General features: G+C 40.9%; 1 protein-coding gene across 2 annotated transcripts in view; it reads left to right on the forward strand.

Moving 5' to 3' along the window:
- Positions 1-375: 375 nt before the first annotated feature.
- Positions 376-25,060, forward strand: part of LOC112423687 (endogenous retrovirus group K member 16 Rec protein-like) — an 83,686-nt gene continuing 59,001 nt past the window's right edge. Inside the window, exons 1-2 of one of the 2 annotated variants that reach the window (XM_071085328.1) lie at positions 376-453; positions 1,618-1,767. The gene's annotated coding sequence lies outside the window, so the exon portion shown is untranslated. Of the gene's footprint in view, positions 454-1,086; positions 1,258-1,617; positions 1,768-25,060 lie in introns of those variants that run through there. The other variant, XM_071085327.1, reaches the window with a different exon arrangement.

The following is a 25,060-nucleotide window of genomic DNA, read 5'->3' on the forward strand; positions in this document are numbered from 1 at the left end:
TACAATCTCGGCTCAATTGTGCTTCTTAAGGAAGTCTTCCCTGATCTACCTCTAAGTATTCTCATAGTGCCAATTACCTCCCTTTTCCATTACTAATAATGTTTGTGTGACTATTTTATCAATGTAGATATCCCCTCTAGCATATAAGCTCCCTGAGTACAAGAGCCATATCAGTTTGAGTCAACATTTTATTTTCAGAGACTACTCCTGTGCCTGGGGCATTATAAGCACATAATAAGCATTTGTCTAATGACTGTGTGGAAGAAAAGAAGTTCTTTCTCCAACTATCCAAGGACTGATACTGAAGAATAAAATAAGCATATATGTAAAGCAGACATCAGAATTTTGGGCATAGAGAAACAGACTAGTAATTGTTTATTCCATTCTGCCTAGTTTTGTTCACCCTCTATCCCCAGCTCATCTTCAACCCTTTCTTGGTCTTCAGCGAAACAGGTAAAGGTTATTTTATAAATTCTCAGAACACGGTCAGTGGCACATACTGGAGCCACAACATTATGAACATTTTAGTTACTTTGACTCTTCGGTAATCAAAACTAAATTACCAAATTGAAAAAAGACTTAAATTTTGTTCTACCTGCAGAAAGAATCCAAATCTCTCTCAAAATTCTGGCTTGTTAGAGCTCTTGCTGTTCTTAATACCTCCACCTAAATTACACGCCTCTAGAGTTCTCCAAGCTATGAAGTGCTTTTTCGTTCTTAGCTTCATTTGTATGGTGTAGGCTTGTGTGCAGACTCTTTTCCGTCCCCCTCACTGATTAATTTATTCGATTTCAGTTTTTGTTCTTAGCTTGAAGTACCAATTAGAAGCTGCTTTGGGTGGCTGATATAAGGATATATGACTAAATATATATCCTTACATGAGGATTTACAAGACAGCGTGATCCATGTGAAACACACGCACACACACAGCGTGAACTTGGAGGTTGGCACAGTCCCATCCACCCACAAGCAACTTCACAGAGATGTTGCCATGGCATTTCCTCAACAATGAGCAAGACTCCCTGCCTGAATGCTATTGTTCTTCTGGAGATTCTCCAGCACCTGCAAATTCTGTTTAAATGTCAGATGACAAAACAAGACCCCTAAGTATTTTACTCTTCACTTTTGGTCGAACTGAACACAAAGCCAACAGTTAAGAGGATGGGTTCATCAAAGACATCAGAGGGACGCACTTTCCATTCAGAGGATTTTAAGGGCTGATCCTCATTAACTTAATCTTTTGTTAATTCAAAAATGGTAAAAGCTTTTTAAAAAATCTGTTCATTTCTAGTTCTCCATTTTGAACGTCTAAGTTACCTTTGTGAGAAGGCAGCCCAGTTCCAATTGCATTTTATGTAATTTACCCTAATTAGACTGCAAAAATGCTCAGCAAGGAATCCAGGAAGCACTCTGAAGACTTTCTCCCGCACCCACTGAAATTAGAGCTGTCACCCATGTTTCTGTCACAAAAACCAGACACATAACATTCTGTAAATTATTCTACCAGTGTAGGAGGAAAATATAATAAAAGGAAGTCATTTATGTAGGAAACAACATTCTAGCAGCACTGAGATAAGCTTCTCCCAGCCTAATCCTATTTCAATTTCTTTGTCCTAGAAAATCAGTGAGCTGCATCAGGACCCTTCTGCACATCCTTCCAGATCCAGGGGAGCTCCTGGCAATAGACTGAGGGTCTGCCCCAACAGTGGCATCATAAAATTATTGGACATCAGCCTGCTCTGCGAAGTTGTACTGAAGTTTCCTGAGGTGTGTGGGCTTTTACATTTTATATGTGCTTTATCTGAAATATTTACTTGCTGCTATAGGCCAAACCACGACCTTACTGAACCGAGATCCAAACCCAGCAATTTAATCAGTCTTGCTTCCAAGAACACAAACACGTTTTTCTCTTTCGGGGGTGGGGAGAAGAAGGAGTGTTTGTTTTTATTAAAACAGGAGAGTCCGTTAACTTTGAATTGGTAAACCTGAGTTCTAGTCAGGTGTGCTGTATTAGTCCATTTTCACACTGCTATAAAGTACAACTTGAAACTGGGTAATTTATAAAGGAAAGAGGTTTAATTGACTCACAGTTCCACATGACTGGGGAGGCCTCAGGAAACTTACAATCATTGGAGAGGTGAAGGAAGTACCTTCTTCACAAGACGGCAGGGGCAGGGTGGTAGGGGCAGTGGCAGGGAACTGCCAAACACTTTAAAACCATCAGATCTTATGAGAACTCACTATCATGAGAACAGCATGGGGGAATCGCCCCATGATCCAATCACCTCCCACCAGGTCCCTCCCTCGACATGGGGTATTACAATTCGAGATGAGATTTGGGTGGGGACACAGAGCCAAACCATATCATATGCCCACAGACTAGTCGTCTATTTTAGCCAAATTACTTTCTTTCTCATTGGTAAAATTAGCATTGGATTAGATAGTCTCTAAATCCAAATGGGATTCTGTTGAGCCAAACCTAGACTGTTAAGTGAAACAGGCATTAACTAGAGATACAACTTCAGAAGAAAAGTAAATAAAAGGGATGCCTGAGTGTCCTCTGCCAGTCAGCAGGTCAATGAATATGTAATGACCACCTACTTTACGCCAGGCACTTTCAGAAGTGGTCTGGGTTCAGCTTGTTTTCTTGGTGGTTCCAGGAAAAGGACTCTGGGGACTCAAATTTTGCCCATAGCACTTATTACTGCTAAGCTGTGAAGGCCTAGCCTCTCTAGGAAGTCTTACTGTATAGCTCAGTCCAGTATGCACTTGAGGGACAGGAGTCTCTGGGTTCGAGTGCCTTCCCTCTGACCCTTGCTTCCAGCAGGGCTCAAGTATGCAACAGCCTACCTGCCTGAGGCTAGCTGGCCATAGAGTACCTTCAGCAGAGATATTTGAAAATATTTAACAATTGATAAGGCACATGCTCTATCAGAGTAAATACTGGACATCCTGATGGTCTGACCAGTGCAAACAGTTGAATGTCAGCCCTGAGATCACTCTAATCTGGTGCAGCATAATGCCACAGGACCTTTGCACACGCCAGCCTGGAATGATTACTTTCCTCTCTTCACCAAACTAATGGCTACTGATTCATTTGGGTGAGGTGAATCCAATCAACCTATGCTACAGGTGCCCTAGAAACACTAATTTTCTATGCACATCCAATTGTCCTTGGTCTCATCCGCAACCGCAAGCAGCAGCACTGATTAAACACTAACAGTAAGCATAGCATTGAAACATTTATATCTGTAGTTCTCCACCTGGGCTGGGAACGAGGGGAGTAGTCTGGCAAAAATTCCCAAGGGATATTATTAGTTTGGCTAGGCCTGGTCTCTCGCATTGATGAATAATATGTATAGACCAATAGATAATATTGAATTCAGGTATGCTTTCACATAATAAAATTGATATGTTCTTGAAAGTGGTCTCTAAGGCAAATGTTTCTAGCCAGAATCAACATTTCCCACTGGTTTTCATTAGCATTTCAAAGCTAATGTTGCCACTGAGAAAACACTTGTCTTACAGACAATTAAGAATACTAGTCAGGCTGGGCACTGTGGCTCATGCCTGTAATCCCAGCACTTTGGGAAGCCAAGGCGGGTGGATCACTTGAGGTCAGGAGTTCGAGACCAACCTGGCCAATATGGTGAAAACCTGTCTTCACCAAAAAATATAAAAATTAGCTGGGCATACTGGCAGGTGCCTATAGTCCTAGTTACTCAGGGGGCTGAGGTGGGAAAATCACTTTAACCTGGCTGGCAGAGGTTGCAGTGAGCGGAGGTTGCAGCGAGCAGAGAGTGCCACTGCACTCCAGCCTGGGTTACAGAATGAGACTCTGTCTCAAATAAATAAATAAAAATAAAATAAAAAATAAAAGAATACTATTCAGCAATAAAAAGGTCATAAACTGTATGACTCCATGTATATGACAAAACCATAGGGACAGAAAACAGATCATTGGTGACTGGGGATAGGGGAAAGGGATTGACTGCAAAGGGTATGACAAAACCAAAATGAGTGACTGAGGCAGGAGTCTCAGCCATTAAGGTTTATCGAGCCAGCTTGAGGGTAGGCCCAGAGAAGAACGAGAGTCACAGATGCATCTGTGTCTGTTTTTTCCCAAAGAGATTCTCAGGAGGTTTAGTATTTTATACGTTTTCCTTTAAAAAAAAAAAAAAAAAAGTGGAGGTGGCAGTGAGACAAATGGTTACATACTTGTGAGACTTTAGTTAGTGCCACTAAATCTACATTTTACATAAGACAAGCTGAACATTGGAAGAAAAAGGGAATAGAGGATGTGAACGTCTCAGGGAGGGGTGAAGGAATGATTAATCTTATCTTGTCTTTGTTCTGTACATGGGAAGATAAGCTGGTAATGGACATTATCAGTGTGGAGGGTTCTGAAAGGGCTGGTTTCTGTGTAGCCCTTAAGGAAGAAAGCCTAATGGTGGTTAGGCTGGGAGAAGGTATAATGAGACCTCCCCAACCTCCCCACCCTGTCATTGCTGGGAACTCAGCTTCCAAGATTTCTCTGCAATCCCCTTTTCCAATAGGGGGTCCATTCAGTCAGATGGGGCTTAGAATTTTATTTTTATTTTTCAGGTAGGAAGAAACTTTAGGGTGATAAAAATATTTTATATTTTGATTATGGTGGAGGTTACATGATTGTATGTGTGTGTCAAAATGCAAAAAAGTAACACCTTAAAATAATTTTACTGTATTTAAATTATACCTCTATAAAACTGAATTACCAAAACAAAACAAAACAAAAACAGAAAAAGTACAATTAAAGGTGAAATAATAAAACTCCAAAACTTAGCATTTAAGGCGATTTCATGACTTTCTAGATAGACCAATAGTTGGGTGTGATGAAATCACCCATTTTTTTAATGGCATAAGTGTCCCAAAGATTAATAAGAAAGACATCTTGCATGACATCCCCTTGCCAGGGCAGTATCTGGGAATGGGTGGAAACAGGGAATGATGTGCATGTCTCCAGGCCAAGTCAAAGGCCACACCACTTTGTGTCAGGCCAAATGTGTGGGACAGAAAGGTAGAGATAAATTCCGAGCTGGATAGTGGGAAAGAAAGTAGTGGGCTAGGAGACTGAACAGAAACACAGAGAAATGTGGATGCTAAGATGGAGACGGGCAGAAGCAAAGAAAACTGGCAGAATACACTGAGAGGCCACACATGGACCTGTGCTCTAAAGGTGTGGAAACCAAGGAATCCTGTCACTCAAAACAAATCTCTGCACCATTAAGTCTCTACTTAATTCCATTCAAATATCTTTAACGTAATTCCACTCAAATATCTTTAACGTGACTCTTCCCATACAAGGATAACATGAATAGATGGGGAGTGTAGCACATTAATTCAAATACCACTAAATTTGGAATTGTTAACAATTCAGCTTTTGGGTATTTGTTTCTTATTGCCTAAAAAATTATACATTTTTTCTTTCGTAATTTTTTAAATTATACTTTAAGTTCTGGGATACATGTGCAGAACGTGCAGGTTTGTTACATAGGTGTACACATGCCATGGTGGTTTGCTGTACCCATCAACCCATCATCTATATTAGGTATTTCTCCTAATGCTATCTGTCCCCTAGACCCCCAACCCCCTGACAGGCCCTGGTGTGTGGCATTCCCCTCCCTGTATCCATGTGTTTGACTCCCATTTATGAGTGAGAACATGCAGTGTTCGGTTTGCTGTTCCTGTGTTAGTTTTCTAGGAATGATGGTTTCCAGCTTCATCCATGTCCCTGCCAAGGACATGAACTCATGCTTTTTTATGGCTGCATAGTATTCCATGGTATATATGTGCCACATTTTCTTAATGCAGTCTATCATTGATGGGCATTTGGATTGGTTCCAAGTCTTTGCTATTGTGAATAACATTGCAATAAACACACGTGTGCATGTGTCTTTATAGCAGAATAATTTATAATCCTTTCAGTATATACCCATTAATGGGATTTCTGTGTCAAATGGTATTTCTGCTTCTAGATCCTGGAGGAATCACCACACTGTCGTCCACATGGTTGAACTAATTTACACTCCCACCAACAGTGTAAAAGCATTCCTGTTTCTCCATATCCTCTCCAGCATCTGTTGTTTCCTGACTTTTTAATGATTGCCATTCTAACTCACATGAGATGTTATCTCATTGTGGTTTTGATTTGCGTTTCTCTAATGACCAATGATGATGAGCTTTTCTTCATATGTTTGTTGGCCACATAAATGTCTTCTTTTGAGAAGTGTCTATTCATATCCTTTGCTCACTTTTTGATGGGATTGTTTTTTTCTTGTAAATTTGTTTAAGTTTCTTGTAGATTCTGGATATTAGCCCTTTGTAAGATGGATAGATCGCAAAAATTTTCTCCCATTCTGTAGGTTGCCTGTTCACTCTGATGATAGTTTCTTTTGCTGTGCAGAAGCTCTTTAGTTTAATTAGATCCCATTTGTCAATTTTGGCTTTTGTTGCCATTGCTTTTGGTGTTTCAGTCATGAGGTCTTTGCCCATGCCTAGGTCCTGAATGGTATTGCCTAGGTTTTCTTCTAGGGTTTTTATGGTTTTAGGTCTTCTGTTTAAGTCTTTAATCCATCTTGAGTTAATTTTTGTATAAGGATAAGGAAGGGGTCCAGTTTCAGTTTTCTGCATATGGCTAACCAGTTTTCCCAACACCATTTAGTAAATAGGGAATCCTTTCCCCATTGCTTATTTTTGTCAGGTTTGTCAAAGATCAGATGGTTGTAGATGTGTGGTGTTATTTCTAAGGCCTCTGTTCTGTTCCATTGGTCTATATCTCTGTTTTGGTACCAGTAGCATGCTGTTTTGGTTACTATAGCCTTGTAGAACAGTTTGAAGTCAGGTAGCGTGATGCCTCCAGCTTTGTTCTTTTTGCTTAGGATTCTCTTGACTATACAGGCTCTCTTTTGGTTCCATATGAAATTTAAAGTATTTTTTTTCTAATTCTGTGAAGAAAGTCAATCATTCTTCAATCATGAGCATGGCATGTTTTTCCATTTGTGTCACCTCTTACTTCCTTGAGCAGTGGTTTGTAGTTCTCCTTGAAGAGGTCCTTCACATCCCTTGTATGTTGTATTCCTAGGTATTTTATTCTTTTTGCAGCAACTGTGAATGGGAGTTCATTCATGATTTGCCTCTCTATTATTGGTGTATAGGAATGCTTGTGATTTTTGCACATTGATTTTGTATCATAAGACTTTGCTGAAGTTGTTTATCAGTTTAAGGAGATGTTGGGATGAGAAAATGGGGTTTTCTAAGATGATGTCCCACCCTGCTTCACCTCACCCTCAGGGAGCTGCACCCACTGTCTAACCAGTTCCAGTGAGATGAGCCAGGTACCTTAGGTGGAAATGTGGAAATCACCCGCCCGCTGCATTGATCTTGCTGGGAGCTGCAGACTGGAGTTGCTCCTATTCGGCCATCTTGCCAGCCACCCTCTTCTGTTATTTTTTTTTTCAGATATTTTACCACTTATCTGCAATCTTACAGCACCTTTAAACTAGAGGCAAAGTAAGATGCAAATTTTTAAATATACCATCACTACGTCTAGTGATGAGTTGTTTTAATTTAGAAAAGTACTTTAAATACAATGCATGACATCTTAATATAAAACGTAAGCCTATTTTGAATCCTCATTCTTTGCCAACTTCTTTTATCAATATGCCCTTTTATTGGCATTTATAATAGATACTCTGATATATACTAGAATGTATCCTCTTATTACTATATATAAATACACGCCTGGACACACACATACAAGTCTATATAAAGTATATGTATGCACAAACATATGTATACTCTCTATATAGAGAGAGAATTTATTATCATATATATGCTTTCCAATGTATTTGATTTTCCTGTCATCTCACTGGGCCAGACTGCCTCTGCCACCAGCATTTTGAGTTACAGCAGTGAGATTCTACTATATGCAAAATAAACAGGTCATCATCAGTCAAGAAAAATATGGAAATCTTAGAGTTGTGGCCATAAGGTAGAGAGACAGATCTTTGGACAAAACATACCAGAAGTTATACATCAAAACAGAACAGCTCTCTTCAGAACCATCACATTGATCACATCAGGGGTCAGAATCCACCTCTGACTGGATAGATAGGACTGGGGCATGGGCAGGGTCAGGGGAGTCTGGGCAGCTGGAATCAAAGTCAAAAGGTCAAAAATCACATCACAAGAAGAGTAGGTCGGGATACTGTTGCTTGTCTGGCCACTGCTGCCACCCAGGAATGAGTCCTCAGCTCTTGCCTGTTTCTTTGTGCCACTCACTTCAGATTCAGAGACTGGAGAGAATGTTGGATTTGCCCAGCCTAGGACATATGCCCAGGGATTGGCTTCCCTGGAACATCTGCTCCCTTTACAGGTTCTGGAATGAAAGGTGGGGACAAAACTGGAAATGTGTCCCACAAAATAGGAAGGGTAGCCGAAAATGACTAAGGATTTGCCAAGAAAGTTGAATCTGAATTTGATTATGCCTCTAGATCTAACAGAAAATACAGAAAACAGGATATGTCAGCCAAGGAGAGTGGCTCATGCCTGGAATCCCAGCACTTAGGGAGGCTGAGGTGGGCAGATCACTCGAGGTCAGGAGTTTAAGACCAGCCTGGCAAACATTGTGAAACCCTGTCTCTACCAAAAAATACAAAAGTTAGCTGGGCGTGGTGGCATGTGCCTATAATCCCAGCTACTAGGGAGGCAGGAGAATCACTTGAGCCTGGGAGGCAGAGATTGCAATGAGTTGAGATCATACTACTGCACTCCAGCCTAGGCAACAGAGTAAGACCTTGTCTCAAAAAAACAAAACAAAAAAAAAAAAAAACAAAACAAAAAAACAGGATATGTCAACATCACCATGGGGATGCAATCGTCTACAAAATCTAGTCTGAGAGAGCTACAAAAGAAGTCTTCAACAAGCAAATTGCAAAAAGGAAAAATTAGATAGAAGGGTAACCTATAGATTAAAGCAGTCTTAAAAATATGTAAATTAAATATAATGTAGGGGTCTTATTTGAATCGTGACTCAAACAAACTTTTCCTAAAAAATTGCAAGTTAGAGAAATCTGACTGGAGAATGCTGACTGGATATCTGATAATATTAAGAAATGGTTACGTTTTTAGGTGCAATAATGGTACTGTGCTTAAGCTTCAAAATAAAGGCCTTCAAAATTAATGTGTGCATTTGAGGGTCCCCAAAGATACCTTCAGATTCAAAGTTTCACTAGAAGGACTCACAACTCAGGAAAGCTGTTTACTCAGGGTTACAGTTTATTGCAGTCAAAATATATAGATTAAAATCAGGAACTGGGCATGGGGGCTCACACCTGTAATCCCAGCACTTTGGGAGGCTTAGGCAGGAGGATCACTTAAACCCAGGAGTTTGAGACCAGCCTGAGCGACATGGCAAGACCCTGTCTCTACTAAAATAATAATAATAATAAAATCACCAAAGGAAAAAGGTGCATAGGGAGGAGTCCAGGAGAGACCAGGCACAAGCTTCCATTGTCTTTTTCAGTGCGGTAGCAGAGAGAGTGCTTACTCCTCCAGCAAGAATGTAGTACTGTCATCCAGGGAAACTCATCCAAGCCTTGGTGTCCAAGACTTTTATTGGAAGTTGATCACATAGGTATGGCTGAATTCTCCACTTAGCCGGTCTTCAGTTTCTAGCCCTTCCAGAGGTCAAGTTGATACTGTGTGGCCCAAGGCCCCACTGTAAATCACATTGTTAGCATAAGCCCATCTAGTGTGGCCCAAAGCCCCCAATATAAAAAGACACTCTTATTAGGCCCAATATTCCAAAGGTTTACAGGTTATCTCCTAGAAAATGGGCAAGAGACAAACCTTTCCTTGGAACGTGCAGGGTTTAGACCACACAGACCTGCTGAGTGAATCCTTTACTGGGCAATATGCTATGGGAAATCAGAATAACAGCCACCCTCGGGGCAGGCAGTGACTGGAATGAGATGTCACTGTGGCTTCTGGGATGCTGACTGTGTTCTGTATCTTGATCTGGATGTGTGCAGTTCATGGACATGAATTGAGCTGCTCACTTCTGATCTGTGAATTTTCTGTATGCATATAATACTACAATCAAAGTTTTTAAAAAGTTTTTAAATCCTTTTAGAGTAGTTACTTCTCAACCCTGGCACTTACGACATTTTGGGCTAGATAATTCCTTGTTGTGGAGCTATCCTGTGCACCAGTGGTCCCTAACCTTTTTGGCACCAGAGACAGGTTTCATGGAAGATAATTTCTCTACAGACCAGGATGGAGATAGTTTGGGGATGACTCAAGAACACTACATTTATTATGTACTTTATCATCATTACATTGTAATATAAAATGAAATAATGATACAACTCACCATAATGTAGAATCAGTGGGAGCCCTGAGCTTGTTTTCCTACAACTAGATGGTCCCATCTGGAGGTGATGGGAGACAGTGACAGATCATCAGGCATTAGATTCTCATAAGGCCCATGCAACCTAGATCCCTCACATGTGCAATTTGATAGGGTTTGCATAATAGGGTTTGCATTCCTATGAGAATCTAATGCCACTGCTGCTGATCTGACAGGAGGTGGAGCTCAGGCAGTAATGCCAGCTATCGGGAGGGGCTGTAGATACAGATGAAGCTTCAATTGCTGACCACCGTTCACTTCCTGCTGTGCAGCCTAGTTCCTAACAGGCAACGGACAGGTTGGGGATCCCTGCTGTTCATTATAGAATGTTTAGCAGTGTACCTGGCCTCTGCCCACCAGATGCCAGGAGCAACCCCCTACCTCATTCCCAGTTGTAAAAACCAAAAACATCTCTATCTATTGCCATATATCCCTGGGTGGCAGATCACCATTAGTTCAGAGCCATTGTTTTAAACACACATATTGAAAAGTTCACAACTGAAATGATGTATCAGAAATTTGCTTCAAAATAATCCCAAGTGAAGAAGTAGCTGGGGATATAAAGAAAACAAGGTTGGCCATGAGTTGTTAGTTGTTGAAACTTAGTGATGGATACATGAGGATTCACTACACTACTCTATACTTTTTATGTCTTTGAAATTTTCCACAATTAATGTTTTTCAACAGCAGAAAAATGTTTATGGCATAAGGTTAAAGAAGAAAAAATAATCAGAATAACATATATAATATGCACATAGTAAAAAAGATAAGAAGACAACAGGGCAATATGTGACTGCCTCTGGATGATAGTGCTATGAGACAATTATGGTCATCTTGTTTTTTTTTTAATAATTAATGCATTTCTCAAATTTTAGTATTATGAACTATTTGTATAATTGTAGAAAAAGCAAGTATTTCAATTTTAGCATGATAGTTATTGCATAGAAGCTCAGAGGAAGGAATTTACTAACCCTGGCCAGGAAACTAAGCTAAAATTGACCTCTGGCATTTGGGTTGAGCTTAGAAGGATGCATAAATAGTTCAATAGGTGAACTAATGAGACTTGGTTGGGCATACCCGGGTATAGGAACCACATACATACCCAGAAGCAGAGGGACAAGAGAAGATGTCATTTTTAACCAACCACAAGGTGTTTATCACAGCGGAAAGAGGGGCTGCACCTGGGACCATGCATGTGCAGAGAACATGTCGTAAGTAAGGCCATAAGGAGAGTGTCATATTGGGGAGGATGTTTTATTCTTGTCTCCTTTTTATTGTGTCAACTTCTTTGCCAAAAACTCTCAAAGGCTTTCCCTCATACTCAGAAGGAAATTCATCCTCCATGCCATGGCCTACCTGCACCCTCTGGCCCTGCCTACCTTCCCCATCACTCATATGTTCACTCCAGCCACACTGGCCTCTCGGCTGCTGCTGGAACCCACCAAGCTCACATCCCCCAGAGACCCGGGCAGCTGCTGTTCCCTTTGGTCTCTATGCCCACCCCCACCTACCACATACCATCCAGGGATCAATGACTTTGCTCTTCACTTCACTCTGGTCCAGTGACACCTCACCAAGGAGGCCTTCCCTGACCACCCTGTCACCACAAGCCACCATCATTCTGAATCTTCTCACACCACTTGATGTTTCCACAACAGTTTCCACTATCCAGCATTGGCATGTATTTATTTATCATCTCTTACTCCCTCTATCACAACTGGCCCTCTCCCCCAATCAGCACACAAAAACCACACTAGAACAAGGGCAGTCACTGTGTTCTTCACCGTGACTAGGTATCTTTGTCACCTAGAATAGTCTCTGGCATATGTTAAGAACTCCATATATATTTCTCAACTGAATAGACCTTATACACCACATGGTGGGCAGCAAGTGCGGGAGCTAAAATCATGGGTTTGGGAGTTAGGAAGAGCTGTGTTCAAATCCCAGCTCTGGTTTTCAGACCACACAACCTTAGGCAATTCAAATAACTTCTCTCAGCCTAATCTATGAAAGGGGGCTAAACTGTAATAGGGTTGTTTTGCAGGCTAAAGGGGACACTGTATGTAAATCCCTTAGCACAGTGAACATTAGACAGTAAGTGGCAATCAACCAAAGGTCAGAAGTGTCAAAAAACAAAATTACAACACATTTTTTAAGATTTTAATTGGCTTTATTTGCAATTTTAGAATCAGGCAACACTTCATTCCGTAAAATAGAATAAGTGTTCTGCTGAGCTGAGCAGAGGAGATTGGTTTTATAGACAAAGAAAGGCTGAGGAAAGCAGAAACAAAACTAAAAGCAAATTGGTCATTTCAAAGTGACTTTCTTTTGTCACTTTGTAAAAATTTGTAAAAATGTTAAAGCAGAGGGGACTTCCTTACGCTGGCTGGGAGTGGCCTATTTGGGAATTTGGCCATTATCTCTCTCTCTCCTGATTTCTCAGAGGGTCAGATAAACAACTTATTTTCAGCTTGGTGATACATAACCTTAGCACGAATGACTCCATTTTGGTTTGGTCTGTTGGGGCCTAATCCAAACCAAAGGCCTCCTATAAGTTTTGTCCAACGCATATGAGCAAGTGGCTAGACTTGCAGCCTAAATCCAGCCCACAGAAATGTGAATGACACACCCAGGGATTGGGAATAAAAGTTAGTTGATTTCCTACATTTAAACATTGGGCACTCTTACATAAATACCTGGTTCTGGAGCTTCTCTTTAGCAACTGGCCCGTCTTCTTCAGGGCAGCCATAAGCTGGAACCCAGAAGACGTTCCCCCTTTGGAAAGGGAAGTGTTGGACCATTTCCATGTTGTCCCAGCCCACTTCCCTGTGACATCACCTACCTGGTCGCTGTGAGCATGCCTGTTTGCACCCCAGCAATATATTGAGGTAGTAGGGTTGATGTTTTTATGGTCGGCACTTGAACGGCTGCTATTCTCTTTTAGGGTTACCCACTTTTAAATTTTCATGGCCACTAGGGGGCAATACAGATCTATTTTTTTAAATACAGCAAAGTTTTTTTAAAAAATGTTACACGTTTTTAAATATGTGAGTAATTTACATAAATGCATATTATATGTTTTTATGTACACATATATACAGGGAAGGCTTTTTCTGTTTGATGATGATGATAACAATGCTACGTGCCAGGCCATACTGATTGTTAACACTGTCAGATGTAAACAGGAGACACCATCAGTCCTCAGCAGAGACCTGAGACCAGAGTAGCTTAGACTCCACCTAGGTAGTTATACATGGAGGAGAAGCACAAAGAGATGCTTTTCTTCCCTACACTTCCAGCCTCCTAGAGCTATGCATTCTGGCATTCACTTACGTAGCACAGGAGGAGTGAGCTAGCAGAAAGTTTAAGAGCAGAGACCATAGGGGTGTACTACTACACAAGTTCAAATCCTGGCTATGCCACTTAGAAGACACGGGATTGTAAAAGAAAATAAAAACCTCAGGACCCCTAAACTTGTTATACCCAAGGGACAATTAAGCCTGGGAACTGAGTCATACAACACAGCCATTCTTTTTCCCCGAACAGATAGCTGTAATTTCACAACCCTGCGTGTGAAATAAGCCAGGCTCCCACAATGACAAAAGGCCATATAACTCTCCAGATGGTCTCCTTCCCAAATTACAAGGAAATTCCTTGCTAGCCCCTAAATATTTCAGGTGACATATCCCCCCTATAAAACAAGCACATGCCAATGGTAACCTTGGGTCTGCAATCTAAGTTTAACTCCTAAAACCAAGTTCTGTTAAATCTCACTCTGACAATGTCGATTACAAACTTATCTTCCCAGGTATAGAACAAGGACAAGCTGAGATCAATCATTCCTCTGCCTCCCCTGAGATGTGTGTGTAATTTATTCTTGCCTCTACTCCCCCTTTTCAGATATTCACCTTATCTCACATAAAACGTAGACTTACTGAGCATGAAGGAGAGCCTTACCAGGATATAACCATTTGCCTCACTGCTTACCCTCCCTCCCTTTTCCCCTCCTGCTTGCTCTGTCCCCTTAAATACTGAGTTCCCAAAACCCTCTTTGGAAACAGACAGGTCACAGATGCTTCTGTGGCTTGTGTTTTTCCTGGGCACATCCTCAAACTTTGGCTCAATAAACCTCTATTGATTGGGACATTTGCCTCAGTCACTGATTTATTGGTTAACAGGATGTTTGGTTGGTTACTTTCAGTGTGACATTTTCCACATCTGTACAAGGGGCTTGTTGGGAGGAGGAAATGAATTAATGTGCGTGGGGCCAGTTTCCTGGGAGAGTGGCCTGTGCAGTCTCTCAGCCCCTGGCTCCTCCTCAGAGGGCCTCTTTCTTGGAGTATTGCTCTCTGGTTGCTCTCTTAAAATTTTTCCCAATTTTCTCTTGGAATCTGTGCTTTATAAGTGACGTCTGATTAGACAATGAGGCACATGCCAGGGAATTGGAGCCTCAACTCAGACATGGTCCTGCTTCCCACTACATCCCCAGGATGAATACTCTGTCACCTGCTCCCTGCCCCCCTGCGGCAATAGCCACAGTGAGCTAAGCACCAGGAAAGTGTCCTTTGGGAACACAGGTCACTGACAAATCGGTCCAGCTTTCGGGGAATTGAGGGCAGCCTTCAAGCTGAATTCTAGACTCAACCTTACTGCAGGTGGAGAGAGTAAGGAGTCCTGTGAAATGAGGCCAGAGAGGTAAGCAGGAGAATGATGGGAACCAATTTGCTCTAAGCCAACAGCAACTGCCCAAACAGTACTATCAACTACAGCAAGAACGGACCCAGATGGAATGAAGAAAGGTTTAGCACTTCCCTCAAGATTAAGTATGTTTCTAAAACATCCTTCTTGAAGGATGCTCCTAGATGATCAAGAATCTCTAGTGCAAGAAATCATCTTTGAGCTAACTACTAATGATTCCAAAGTAGCATAAACATTAGTTCTTAAAGCACTAGAGATTAGGAAATTCTAAATCAGATGGACATCAACAAGACAATAATATTTTGGGATTTTTCACTAAAATTTTAAAGGAGTCATAAATGTTTATGAAACCAACTGAGAATTCCCCAACACCCATAAATTCATCTTATCAGTGATAATATTATAATAAGGACAACAGTAATAAGTTTATTACTGAATAAGGTAAGGGAAGCAGAAACATTGAGGAGAAAAACTAAATGATGGTTGATTTCAATTTGGAAGATAATAGAAAAAGATTAAAATACTCTTCAATAGTAAATAGAAGACTGACAAGTTATTTCAATTTTAAATACGCATCAAAAATATTGAAATCCCTGAGGGCAATATATTATGTTTTTAAGCAGTTTACGCATTCTAATCCAACAAGTCAAGTCTACTTGGACACAGTAAATTTAGACTGATTGTTTATGATGCTCCAAACTAAAACTGGTATCATAAGACCGTAAACAATCCCATTTATATTTATTTTAATTATGATTAATGGTTTGCCATTTGTGTAGTTTTAAATGCTTTAAATAACCTGAACTTGGAAGGAATCAACCTCCCCCCGAATTGACATGAAGTATTAGTTTTCTACCAAATTTGATTACAAATTATGAAAGCAAGTTTTAAAATTACCCTCCTTTGTTTTGTAATGGTAAACATTTTTTTCAGACCTAAAATCATTTCATTCTGATATAATGGTAAACATCATTTTAAAATATTATTATTTTCGGCCGGGCGCGGTGGCTCAAGCCTGTAATCCCAGCACTTTGGGAGGCCGAGGCGGGCGGATCACAAGGTCAGGAGATCGAGACCACAGTGAAACCCCGTCTCTACTAAAAATACAAAAAATTAGCCGGGCGCAGTGGCGGGCGCCTATAGTCCCAGCTACTCAGGAGGCTGAGGCAGGAGAATGGCGGGAACCCGGGAGGCGGAGCTTGCAGTGAGCCGAGATCGCGCCACTGCACTCCAGCCTGGGCAACAGCGTGAGACTCCGTCTCAAAAAAAAAAAAAAAAAAATTATTATTTTCATTGTATGGTTAAATCCCATGGCTTTTCATATTTCTAAGAGTTCTGTAGCACTTTGGTTAATAAATATCAACAAATGATAAAGTTATCATGGAAATATAAATTGAAAGCCTCATTTATAAAGTCATAATGCTTTTTCTACTCTTGCTGCTTTCACAACCAAATTTTTCTTTTGTTGTATCACCTAATCAAGAAATGATGAGTGGGTCTCAGATTCAACTTAAGAAAAGGAAGAAATGCTTATAGAAGTTCTAAAGCTAGAAAGATTTATCTACACAACTTACAGACTTTTTTTACAAACAAAAAATTTGGAAGCACCCAAAATGCCTAACAATACGGAACTAATTAAATATATCACATGAGAAAGTATGTATTTTTTAATTTAATTTAATTTAATTTAATTTAATTTAATTTTTTGAGACAGAGTCTCACTTTATTGCCCAGGCTTTGATCCCTGGGATCAAACCAGGAGGCTGGAGTGCAGTGGCATGATCTCAGCTCATTGCAAACTCCACCTCCTGGGTTCAAGCAATTCTCCTGCCTCAGCCTCCAGAGTAGCTGGGACTACAGTAGTGTGCTACCACACCTGGCTAATTTTTGAATTTTTGTAGAGATGGAGTTTCACCAAGTTGGTCAGGCTGGTCTCAAATGCCTGACCTCAGGTGATTTGCTTGCCTTGGCCTCCCAAAGGTCTGGGATTACAGGTGTGAGCAACTGTGCCCAGCCCATAGGTATTTAAACTATATTATAGAACAGTATTTACTAATGTGAAAATGTTTATAATCTATCACATTTTAAAAGCCAGTCATACATGTATTACATAAGGCTGTTTTTGTAAATGTAATAGTGTATATCTTTTTGGAAAGGAAAAACACTAGAAGAATGTGTCTTCACTCTTAATGGTGCTTACCTTTGGGGAGATGGTGCTGTCGCTGGAATCAGGAGGCTGGAGAGACCTCTGGATGGAACAGGAGGATTTTATTGAGTGTACTCAGGCCCAGCAGATTAACAGCCAAAGGCTGGGCCCTGAACAAAGACAGGGCTTGACTTTTATACACACTTCTGAAAGGGGGTTGGCTAGTTTGAAACAAGCTTACAGTGGCGCAAAGCATAGTGGCGCAAAAGCAAGTGTGCAGAAGCAGAACAACGGCAGTTAATCAAACTGTGACAGGTTCATAACTCAGGCTTTCATGTGACTCTTGCTATGCAGCACAGATTGCTGTTCTCTCAGCTTGCTCAAGAGCCTTGCAAAAGCTTATCTCATATCCTTCACTATGCCGCCTAGACGGCTGCAATCCAGTCCTGCTCAGGCATGTCTCATGAGCTTCACTGTACTACTCAGATGAAAAACAGAAAGTTACAGTCACTAGTTACAGAAAATAGGTAAATATAAACTCATAAAACCTGCAGAGCAGAGTACAACCACATGGAGGGGGGAGGAATTTCAAGGGGGATGTTTACTCATACCAAAGGAGAGAGGAAAATTTGTTTTTCTTTTTCACATTTCCTGCTTCAGTGTATTTTTCTAATGACTTTTTCTTGTTCTATTTTTTTTTTTTTTCTTTTTTTTTTTTGGGGATGGTGTCTTGCTCTGCCACCCAGGCTGGAGTGTAGTGGTGTGATCTCAGCTCACTGCAACCTCTGCCTCCTGGGTTCAAGCAATTCTCTTGCCTCAGCCTCCCGAGTAGCTGGGATTACAGGCACCCACCACCACGCCCAGTCAATTTTTTGTATTTTTAGTAGAGATGGGGTTTCACCATGTTGGCCAGGCTGGTCTCGAACTCCTTACCTCAGATGATCTGCCTGCCTCGGCTTCCCAAAGTGCTGCCATTGCAGGCATGAGTCACCATGCCTGGCCCCTTATGACTTTTTTGTTTTCTTATGAATGTCTATGCATAAGACACTGTCTGGAATGTTAAATCATTTTGAAAGTGCATATCTATGGATCATATCCAGACTCTTAGTTAACAGACAATTTGTAAATAATTTATGATTTATCTTTTTAAAAAGTTGGAGCAGATTCATATTTATCCCTACAATGACTTATTGCTCACTTTATATTCTATATGCTCTCTTAAGCAGGGAAGAAAAGGGTAAGTATAAGATACAGTTGAAGGTTGGGCATAATCCTGGATTCTCACCTGGATATGTGTCATTTATGGCTATGTTAGATACTGTTCCTCCTACTTGGAACCCATCTCTTCCTAATCACTCTCAGGTCTAAGCATAAGTGCAACTTCCCCCAGGAAATTTTCCTTGATCCCTTGTGTTAGGCTATTCTTGTATTGCTATAAAGAAACACCTGAGGCTGGGTAGTGTAAAAAGAAAAGAGGTTTAATTGGCTCATGGTTCTGCAGGCTGTATCAGCATGGCTCCAGCATCTGCTTCTGGTGAGGGTCTCAGGAACCTTCCAACCATGGCAGAAGGTAAAGAGGGAGCAGGGGGAGCAGGTGTGTGTCACACAGGGATAGCCAGAGTAAGAGAGACAGGCGGAGGTGCCGCACACTTTCAAACAACCACATCTCATGAGAACTCACTATCAGGGGACAGCACCAAACCATGAGGGATCCACCCCCATGACCCAAATACCTCCCCTCAGGCCCCACCTCCAACATTGGGGATTACAATTTCAGCATGAAATTTGGAGAGTACAAATATCCAAACCATATCATCCCTATACATTTATATTAGGTGCTTTCACAAGTCCCTGTAATATCCTATATGCCCATATCAAAGCATTTATCACATCACTATTTTTCATTTACTTAACTGTAATCCTTCCTAGAATGTGAGTTTCGTGGAAGCAAAAACTTCTATCTTTCTTGATATCACTGATCCTCAGTCCCTAAGACAGTGCCAGAATCAAAGGAGATGCTCAAGAGATATTTGTCAAGTGGATAAACAGATCTATCTTGTCTATTAAAGTAGGGAAAAAAGATGAAAAACCACTATGAGAAAGTTTCTCTCACGATCTTCCCCAGAAGCCACTGCCTAAAAAGGGCAAGAAGGAGTATATTTCAGGGTACCAAATGTTCAGACCACATGCAACCAGGAGAGGCTGAGGATAGGGCTGGGTTTAGGAATAAATACAGGATGAAGCAAAGAGTAGACAGAAAAGATGGCTGAGAAATGGCCAACATAGGAGGTCAAATCAGATATGGAAGATAAATTAAAGGCTAAGGAGACTGGGATAGTTGCTTTTCATTCTTATAAGTAATCCATGTGATCTTTCGCGGCAAGGAACAGACTCTCACCATTTGAGATTATAGCCATCCAGAGGAGGACTGTCAACATCACATGAGATTTAACCCCTTATAAAGTTAGCCATTAGACTCTTGGGGTCTAATCTCTTAATGTTGCAAATGACTATTATAAAAACATGATTTTTAAAAATCATTCTGTCTTTGCCCTAATAGCATACACAAGCAGCAAATCACATCTGCCACATGAACTCCTAGCTTGCAGGGTTAGAACACTGCTGCTTTCTAATCTTAAAAGGACAAACTGGGCTCCAGAACAGGAAACCTGGCAATTTACATGATAGGGTTGCTGCAAATCTGAGTCTCATCTCAGAGCAAGTTAAGGAAGCAGCAAGAGCTGCTCTCTCCAAGGTAGAAGCCAGCTCACACTCATAATGGCATTGGTGTTTGTGAATATACATCTCTGAATCCAATCCCACCTCCAAGGAGATCCTCAGAATAGAAGAGAACACTTACCTCCATGCCCTGCATAGGGAACAGCAGAGGTTTGGGTGTTCAATTCAGGGAAACAAAAATGATTGGCATGATTTATCGTGCTCTCTAACCTGGAAATGCTTACCAGAAGTGAATCATTTATTTCTAGATTATGAATACCAAAAGCTGCTTCTGTTAACACGAAGGACATGAGAAAAGACAGCTGGCAAAGGTATTTACCTTAATTATTAGCTTTGATAATAAAAATTTAATAGAGGCACAATTCTCTCAACATTCATCCAAGCTGTGGAAAACAGGCCAGAATTAAATGTAGCTATACAGTTGTCCCTCAATATATGTGGGAGATTGGTTCCAGGACCCACTGAAGATACCCAAAATCCAAGGATGCTCAAGTTTCTTATACACAAAATTACATAGTATTACATTGAACCTATGTACATCCTCCTGTATACTGTAAATCATCTCTAGATTACTTAAAAGACCTAATACAATGTAAATGCTATGTAAATAGTTATGTTGTATTTTTAACTTTTAAATGTGTTGAGTTGTTATTTTTTATCATTTAAAAAAATATTTCCCATCCATGGTTGGTTGAATCCCCTCCTGGATGTAGAACCTGCAGATATGGAGGGCCCACTATACATGTGTCTTTCCTGAAGAAAATCTTAAATCCAAAATACAAATGTTCAAAACAGAAAAATGTGGCTCTCCTTACCCTCTACTCTCAGTAGAAAAATATTAATGGACCCTACAGAAAATACAGCAGGCACATTACCTTTTGGATTACCAGTAACCAAAGGAGATGAGGGGTAATATCTACAGTCTAAAAGGGCACTTTTCTGCTCTCATCAGAAAGGTAAAGAGATAGCTTCCTAGGTTCTGGTTCCAGTAACAGAGTAGCTTAAAATGTACTAACCCTCCCAGAGATAACAAATGTAAATTCTATTCAAAATATTTAAAATCCAACTATTTGAGGCTTTTGAAAATGACCAAAGCAGGCAGAACTGGAAATGAGAGTATGTCTCTGAGGGAGGTGGCCAAGATGGCTGACTAGAAGCAGCTACTGTGCATGACTCTCATAGAGAGGAATAAAAGGAGCGAGTAATACAGAACCTAAAACGGAAACATTCAGGTACTTGCATTGGGACTAATCAAGGAAGCAACTCGACCCACGGAAAATGGAGAAAAGCAAGGCAGAATGACAGCCCACCCAGGAGCAACACGGAGCCAGGGGAACCTCCCCTGCGCAAGGAAGCCATGAGTGAATGTACGACCCTGGGAACCCACGCTTCTACCACGGATCTCAGGTCAGGAGATCCCCTTGTGAACCCACTTCACCAGGGCCTTCAGTCTGATGCACAGAGCTACGTGGGGTCTTGGCAGAGCAGCCACTCAGACACGTGTGGAAATCTGGGAGCCTTCAATACCCAGGCTTTCTGGGCTTCCTGACAAAAGTAGCTGCAACTCTGACAAAGCAGGACGTTAGACCCTCGTGTATACCCCTAGGAATAAGGCTGAATCCAGGAGGCTGAGAAGTGACAATCTGCAGGCCCCACTTCCACAGCATCTAACAGGATAAGACCCACTGGCTTGGAATTCGAACTAGTCACTGGCAGCAGCTTTGCACCTCCCTGAGACGAAGCTTCCAGGGTGAAAGGCAGGCTGCCATCTTGGCTGTTTGGGCAACTTAGCCATTTCAGCCTTGGGGCTTTGGAGAATCCAAGGCGACCAGAGGTGGAAGGGATCCTTCCGCACAGCATAGCTGGTCTACAAAACGAGGCCAGACTGCTTTTTAAAGTGGGTCCCCGACCCCATTTCTCCTCACGGGCAGGACCTCCCATCCGGCATCTCCACCCACCCCTGCCGGTGTTTTCTGGCCAACAGAGATTTGAAACCTCTCTGGGACAGAGCTCCCAGAGGAAGGGATGGGTTCCCATTTTTGCTGTTTGGATGACTTAGCCATTCCAAGCCGATTGGGGGTAGAAGTGGTTCCCCAGGACAGCACAGCTGCTCTATGAAAATATGGCCGAACTGCTTTTCTTAAAGCAGGTGCCCGATCCCATTCCTCCTCACTGGATGGGACCTCCCAACCGGGGTCTCCGCCCACCCTTGCTGGTGTTCTCCAGCCGACACATCTGAAACCTTCCTGTGTGGGAGCTCCCAGAGACGGGGGGCGGGCTGCCAACTTTGCTGTTTGGGTGAGTGTACATTAGTTTTAATAATTTTGGGAAGCTGTATGGCAATTCCTCAAAGAGCTAAATGCAGAACTTCCATTTGACCCAGCAATCCCATTACTGGGCATATACCCAGAGTAAGATAGATTATTCCACAATTAAAGACACATGCACATGAATGTTTGTTGCAGCACTATTCACAATAGCAGAGATGTGGAATCACCCTAATTGGTTATCAATGAAGATTAGGTAAAGCAAATGTGGTACATATACACTGTGGAATACTCTATAGCCATGAGACAGAATGAGATCATGTCTTTTGTGGGAACATGGATGGAGCTGGAGGCTATTATCCTTAGCAAACTAATGCAGAAATAGAAAACCAAATACCGCATGTTCTCACTTATAAGTGGGAGCTAAATGATGAGAACTCATGAACACAAAGAAGCAAACAACAGACACTGGGGTCTCTTGAGTGGGGAGGGTGGGAGGAGGGAGAGAAGCAGAAAAGATAACTGTTGGATACTGGGCTTAATACCTGGGTGTTGAAATAATCTGTAGAACAAACCACCATGACATGAGTTTACCTATGTAACAAAACTTCACGTGTACCCCCAAACCTAAAATAAAAGTTAAAAAAATTAAAAAGAATATGTCTCCAGAAAGAAAGGAATTAAACTGGGTAAGATCTACATTTAGACAGATTTTTCCCTGAGGGTATTTCTCAGTCAGTAGCCCTACAACTAAAACTCAAATAGAAAGCAGTCTTACTGGCTTGAGGTGTCAGTGGGAGGGTTGGGAAGTGCCAGAATGACTGATAATGGAGGGTAAAATTCTAGAGAAGGAGCCACAGAGTGAGAAGCCCCCAGACCTACTTACACATTCCATTCAGAAGAGGGGTCTCCAGGGAGTACATTTGACAGCAACAGCTGGAAGGAAAAAAAGTTGAGTAATGATATCAGCGGCTACCTACAAAAAGGGAGACAAAGTTTGGGAGTAAAGTTAGAGGGGCTTACCTAACAGCTTTGGTTTTCTATGGAAACAACAGAAGGGCCTTAGGAGTAAATAACCTGTGTCCCAGGACTAATGAATGAACAGCTGGGAAACATACATGTAATAGAAATACCCGAAGTAGTGAAAAGAGAAGATGGAGAGAAAGAAATATTTGAAGCAATAGTGCCTGAGGATTGCCCAAAATTAGTGACAGATACAAACCACAGATATTAGAATCTTAGAGAACACCAAAGATAAATACTAAAAAACCTATACCAGAGCATATTATATTAAAACTACAGAAAGCCAAAGAAAAATGAGAAAATCTTGGAAGAAGTCAGGGCAAAATAAAGAACCCCACTTCACCTATAAGAGCAACAAGAATAAGAATCACATCAGACTTCTCATCAAAAACTATGCAAACAAGAAGACAATAAAGTGATATATGTAAGATGTTGAAAGGAAAAAAAAATTATCCTACAAGATTGAAAGAAAAATGAAGACTTTTCAGACAAATAAATCTGAGGGAGTTTGTTGCCAGTTAACCTGCTTTGTAAGAAATGTTAAAAGAATTTATTCAGGCAGAAGGAAAACGATATATATCAGAAACTTGATCTGACATATATTGTCAGAAAGGAAGGGCATTTGGAGAAGGAATAAATGAAGATAGAATAAAATCTTTTTATTTTTTACGTTCTTAATTGATCCAATAGATTACTGTTGGTTTAAAATAGCAATAGCAACAATGTTTCAGGTGATTATAATTTGTGGGTAAGTGAAATGATTGATCTTATAAGGCACAGTAAGAAGAAATTGCACATATTCTTGTACAAGGCACATATACTACCCATGAACTGGCATACTGTTATTTGAAATTGTACTTATATTAATTGTAAATATATATTGCAAACTCTAGGACAAACCATAGGAAAATGTTTTAAAAGAAGATAATATATATGCTAAGAGAAGAGAGAAAATGGAATGATATAAAATCCTTAAAACCAGAGAAGTCAGAAAAAGAAGGGAACTTCTTTGAAAAAAGCAAAAAAACAAAAAACAAGTACCACAAATAGAAAACAGTAGCAAATATGGTAGATATTAACCTAAATATATTAATAATCACTTTAGAGGTGACTTGTCTAAATATATCAATTAAAGGACAAACACTGTCAGAGTAGATTTAAAAAACCAAGACCCAAGTAGAGGCTGTCTAAAAGAAAACCATTTTAAATATAAATAAACAAATAGATTAAAAACGAATGGAAAAAGATATATACACCTTGCTAACACTAATTGAAAGAAAGCTGGCATATATCTAAATATAAGTTTTAGGCCGGGCGCGGTGGCTCAAGCCTGTAATCCCAGCACTTTGGGAGGCCGAGACGGGCGGATCACAAGGTCAGGAGATCCAGACCATCCTGGCTAACATGGTGAAACCCCGTCTCTACTAAAAAATACAAAAAAAAACTAGCCGGGAGTGGTGGCGGGCACCTGTAGTCCCCGCTACTCGGGAGGCTGAGGCAGGAGAAAGGCGTAAACCCGGGAGGCGGAGCTTGCAGTGAGCCAAGATCCGACCACTGCACTCCAGCCTGGGTGACAGCGCGAGACTCCATCTCGAAGAAAAAAAAATATATATATATATAAGTTTTAGACAAAGCCAACTTTAGAACAAAGAAAATGATCAGGAAGAGAGAGACATTAATGATAAAGGGGTAAATTCTCCAAAAAGACCTAATAATCCTTAATGTGTGTGTACCTAACAA

This window comes from Macaca nemestrina, chromosome 19 (genome assembly GCF_043159975.1).
Source record: "Macaca nemestrina isolate mMacNem1 chromosome 19, mMacNem.hap1, whole genome shotgun sequence".
In the NCBI taxonomy this organism is placed as follows: Eukaryota; Metazoa; Chordata; class Mammalia; order Primates; family Cercopithecidae; genus Macaca; species Macaca nemestrina.